A 5,949-nucleotide genomic window follows, 5' to 3' on the forward strand; every position below is an offset into this window, starting at 1 on the left:
GCTATTGTTTCTTGATATATCCTCCATCTAGGTCTATACACTTCTGAAGGTGGCATTTCCATCTGTCTAACCCTTCTCTGAAGAATTCTGCCGTTTTGGCATCCTCGAGGGACTCAAATGGTATTCCTTTCAAATGTTCTTTGAGTTTTGGGAGCACAAAGAAGTCTGAAGGGGCACTATCAGGGCTGTAGGGTGAAGGCGGTAAGGTTTCCCACTGAAATCCTTAGAGGACAGGTCTTGCAACTCTCGAATGAGCAGATGCATTTTTCGTGATGGAAAAAAATTCCTCAACGCAAATTTCCCGGCCTTTTTCTCACCAATGCAGTTTTCAGTTTTCTTAAAGCTTCTTCATAATAAGCCTCCGCGATCATCCTGTGTCCTTTGAGAAAATCTATCAAGATTACCCCATTGGGAATCCCAAAAAACACTCACCATAACCTTCGGAGCGGTCTCCTCTCTCGCCTCATCTTTGAGGTCTTCCCGACCCACCTTAAAATGCTCGATCCATTTAAAACCTATTGTTTTACATGGGGCAGCCTTCCTAAAAACTTGTTGCAAAGCTTCAATGATTTGGGAAGATGTCCACTTGAGTTTTGTTAAAAATTTTGTATTAGCAGCCCTGAACTCAAAATCGTTTTTTTCCAGGGCACAAAAGTATCTTTTGTTTGTTTTTGTGTAGCCACACTAACGAGACTAAGACAAATGTGTTATTTAGAGAACTTGTCTGCAGCCATCCACTGATGATAGAGGCATGTTAAACACGTTTTGTTTGGAATAAACTAGTGCATGTATGATCTGGAACCCTAGCAGCAATACTCTTTGACTTACCCTCGTATTTTAGGCAACATTAAAATTGGCCAGGATATGGAATAACAGGACCTTTTAGTAAGAGCAGGAATTTTTACCACTCTTTGTAGTGTAATGTATTAGCATCTGGTAAAGCTGAAGTAGGCCTGACCTACACCCAGCAATTTCATTCTTATGTCCAGTCACTAAAGAAAATCTGCCACATATGTACAGGAGACGTGTTCAAGAATTTTCATAATAGCAAAGAAATTGGAAACAACCTGAATGTTCATCAGAAGGAGAATAGATTAATTGGGATATATTCATACAACAGAATGCTATAAAGCATTTGAATAGTAACATAGCACCTACTGTCTTAGTTATCTAGTGGGGCTGTATGAGAAATACCACAAGTGGGTGGCTATAACAAATAGAAATTTATTTTCTCACTTTTAGGAGGCTAGAAGTCCTTATTCAGGGGAAGGCTTTCTCTCTCTGTCAGCTCTGAGGGAAGATCCTTGTTCCTTGGCTCCTTGGTGATCGTCATGTGGCATGGCATCTATCTTCCCCCATCTCTGCTTGCTCGCTGCTTGCTTAATCGGCTCTTTATATCTCAAAAGAGATTGATTTAAGACACATCCTAAATGAATACTGCCTCATTAACATAACAAAGAAAATTCTATTCCCAAATGTGATTATAACTACAGGTATAGAGGTAGGAATTACAACACATATTTCGGGGGACACAATTCAATCCATAACATTTACATAGTGCTTAGTTCTTGTCAAGCACTGTCCCAAGTGCTTTTCAGATAATACTGCATTTCACCTTCATAATAACTTATAAAATAGGTTTCATTATTTTCTTCATTTAACAGATAAAGAAATGGAGGCACAGAGAGGTTAAGTAATTTTCCCAAGGTTCACAAGAAGGAAATGGCACAACCACTATTTGAACTCAGCCAGAGTGATTCCAGTGTTTCTGCCCTTAATCCCTTCACTGTGCTGTCTCTCATATGTACACATAATACTACCTCTATAGCAGTTCCAAAGGGGCCCTGGTGGTGCAATAGTTAAGCACTGGGCTGTTAACCAAAAGACTGGCAGTTCTAACACATCTAGAGGCTGGCGCCAAGGGAGAAAAGACTTGGCAATGTGCTCCTGTAAAGATTACAGCCTAGAAAACTCTATGGGGCAGCTCTACCCTGTGACATGGGATCACTATGAATCAGAAAATGACTCGAGGGCACCTAACAACAACAAAAGCATTTACAAACATGCAACACAATTCAAAATAGTGTTTATGGATTTATACTCATGAAGTGAAAGTTTAAAAACAAGCAGGAGAGTGGTAGACACCAGAAATCAGAATGGTGGTTACTTCTGGGGAGAGACAGAGAATCGGGTGGGAGGGAGAATGAAAAACACATGGCAGGGTGAGAAACAACTGTATCTGTGTTGTTTTATATAATTTAAAACCAACCAACCAAAAAAACTCGTTGTTGTCGAGTTGACTCTGACTCATGGCGACCCATGACTCATGAAAAGTTTTCATGGCTGTAAGACAACCCTATGTGTTACAGAGTAGAACTGCTCCATAGGGTTTTTGTGGCTATAATCTTTATGGGAACAGTTCATCAGGTCTTTCTTTGTGGAGCCACTGGGTGGGTTTGAACTGCCAACCTTTAGGTTAGTAGTGGAGCACAAACCATTTGCACCACCCAAGGACATCTATAATTTAAAATAACCTGAAGCAAATAAGTCCAAACACTAAGATTTGACAAAGCTAGATACATATATGTGTATACTGCTCTCTATAAATTTTGGTATGTTTCAAAAGAACGATTTCAAAAGAAAAAGAAACAGAGGGTTAGAGAAGTTAAGTATAAATTCAGTTAGTTACTTTAGTGGTAAAGCTTGGACTTTTGGCTCTTGGCTCAGTGTTTACTTCACTGTGTTTGCACTTGATTGCTTTCTACAGAGACCAAATTAAGTGCTCTATGAGGCTCTACTTGGAGATGACATACCTGTTATCTGTATGTTTCCACTTTAAGCTAGTCACAGTGCATATTGAGTAAATTCAAGACAATACTTTCTAGAATTACTTTTCATGTCTGCCTCTTGGTTTCCTGGCTAGAGGTGAAAGAATGCATTTTTCACCAATGCATCCCTTTGGGATTCTGAAAATAGCAATTTACCACAAAATTACTCAGCAGCTTGACAATGTTGGCCCTTAAAAAGAGTTGATATTGAATTTCTTGTCAGATAGCCAAATTCTCCTCTTTCCAATTAGGTTCATTTTTGTTTTATCTGGGCTGAGCTCCAGCCAGCTGGACTTCATCCAAGAAGTTACTTGGGTTAGTTCTTTGGAGAGTAGGGAGCCTGTTTCCTGGGTTTGTCACAAAGATTCATGATGTTGAGGAGCACAGGTACCTTGGTGGCTCCAAAGTCCATGGTGTTCCTTGATCTCCCCCAGTGGCCTCATTGCTAACTCTTAGTAGAAAGACTGACAGATAAACTGCCCATGGCTTTCAAGGGAGAAACATTTGCTTGCCATTACCAGGGGGTCTTTAGGATTGGAATACGACTATTTTTTTCATTCATTTTTGAATGCCATTAGTGACTCCCTAATTCCTTAGTTTGCAAAAAATACTGACACTTGATAGAGCTACATTACAGATACTTCCATTGCTCCCCTCAGGTGTAATCTCACAATGCCTGAAGAGCAAAAATATGTAAAATTACCAAGGAAGCATGCTTACAATAAAGTAATGTAAAATTTGCTTTGATCACTGTCTTAGTCATCTGGTGCTGCTCCAACAGAAGAAATACCACAGATGGATAGCTTTAGCAAAGAGAAGTTTATTCTCTTCACAGTCCAGCAGGCTACAAGTCCAAATTCAGGGCATCAGCTCCAGGAAAAGGCTCTCTCTCTCTGTCGGCTCTGGAGGAAGGTCCTTGTCATCAGTCTTTCCTTGGTCTGGGAGCATCTCAGCGCTGGAACCTCAGGTCCAAAGGATGCGCTCTGCTCCCAGCACTGCTTTCTTGGTGGTAGGAGGTTCTCATGTGTCTCTGCTCGCTTCTCTCTTCTATATCTCAAAAGAGATTGCATTAAGACACTATCTAATCTTGTCAACCTCATCAGTATAACCTCATCACAGTGATAGAATTTACAACACATAAGGAGATCACATATAATCTCATCATAGTGATAGAAATTTACAACACATAAGGAAATCACATCAGATTATACAATCATACAACACTGGGAATCATGACCCAGCCAAGCTGACAGATATTTTTGGGGGATACAACTCAATCCATGACAATCACATTCTTTTTAATTTTACATTTAAAATAATTGGGTATTTGAAATTCATTGATAAAAGAGAGACAAGACTCCTTGGTGATGAAAACAATGAGAGTTGGTTTTTACTGAACTGAAATAATGTATATTTCTTCCCTATTTTAGAAATTGCTTATTTAGATTTTGATACTAAACTCCTTCATATAGACCTCTTCACTTAATACTTCTGATCTAGTCTCATCTCTATCTTCTACCTTGTGAGGGGGGCTGCTTTCCTGGTCTCCTCCCCAATCCAGAAAGTCATGTGCTTCTTTGCAGCTCCACAGAGAGTAGTCAAAAGCAAATTATGAAAAAATATAAAAATATGTAATGTAATTATATTTCAAACACTTATTTGCAAGCAAATGTAATATGACACAGGTATTGGCAAAGTGGATCGAGCATTTGCTTCCTAACCTAGTTAAGTTTGCTCTCTTCAAATTATATGATCCTTTCCAACAGGAAGCCATATGTAAATAATTTATTTGAGCTCTAAGTAGACTTGTGGACAACAGGAAGTCAGTAAATATCATTTATTTAACCTTTCAAAAAGTTAGCACAACGATTTATTTTTTTTTGAAATTGTACATGAGATTGAGTGCAGATACCGTAATGAATAGGAAGGATAAATAGATTCCCTAGGCATTGGTCCTACTTAACATCTTTAAATATGATCTTAAAACCAGTGGATAAGCTTCAGTAGCTTCAGTATGAACAAATTCTATTGGAGTACACTTGGGCTACCATAATTCAAGTTATACTTTTTAAATGATTGGCTCTAAGCAATTCAATGCAGTTGAGGCATAGCTAAGCAGTTTTGTAAATTGTAATTGTTATGGATTGAATTTTGTCTCCCAAAAAGATGTGTTGAACTCCAAACGCTTGGACCAATGAGTATGACCTTGTTGGGGAACAGTTTTTTTTTTTTTTTTTTTTTAAGAGGTTGCCTGTTAACAAAGTCATACTGGATTAGGGTGGGTCTTAATCCTAATGTCTTCTGAGCAGTATCTTATAAAATAGAAGGACAGATACAGAAATAGAGTCACAAACACAGGGGGAAGAAAGCATGTGATGATGGAGGCAGGTGCATCTATAAGCAGCAAAGGAATACCAAGAAATTCCCAGGGCTACAGAAGCAGAAAGAGATAATGAAGGATCTTCCCTTAGGGCTGGCAGAGAGAGACAGAAAGAGAGAGAGCATAGCCCTGCCAATGGGTAGATGCTGGAAGAGTTTTGATGAGCCTGATAGTAAGAGCCTAGACTGCCTGGAAGAGACTGTTGGCAGAATTATGGACATTAAGGAGAATTCTGATGAGGGCTCAGAAAGAATTGAGGAGAGCTGTGGGGAAAGTTTCCATTATCATGAACAAAATGTTGCTGGAAATGTTAAATGTGCTTTTGGTGAAGTTTTAAAAGGAAGTAATAGACATGTTATTGGACACTGGAGGAAAAGTGATCCTTGTGCTAAGGTGGTAAAGAATTTGGCTGATTTATGTTAGAATGTTTTATGGAAATTAGAACTTGTTACTTATGAACTTGGATATCTGGCTGAGATTTCTAAACAAAATCTTCAAGGTGCAGCATGGTTTCCCCTTGCTATTTATTGTAAAATACAGGAGCAAAGAGATAAATTAAGGAATGAATTGGTAAGCAAAAAGAAATCAGAACTTGAAGATTTGGAAAATTCAGTTGTAAAATTAAGAAAGCATGCTCTGGAGAGGACACCAAGAGTTTGGCTAAACAACCAATCGACCATCTCAACAAAAAATGCTCTCAGTTTAGACTGAAGGGGACAGAAACAGGATGGAATGAAGGAA

The sequence above is a fragment of the Trichechus manatus genome, unplaced genomic scaffold (genome assembly GCF_000243295.1).
Source record: "Trichechus manatus latirostris isolate Lorelei unplaced genomic scaffold, TriManLat1.0 scaffold00101, whole genome shotgun sequence".
Classification (NCBI taxonomy): Eukaryota; Metazoa; Chordata; class Mammalia; order Sirenia; family Trichechidae; genus Trichechus; species Trichechus manatus.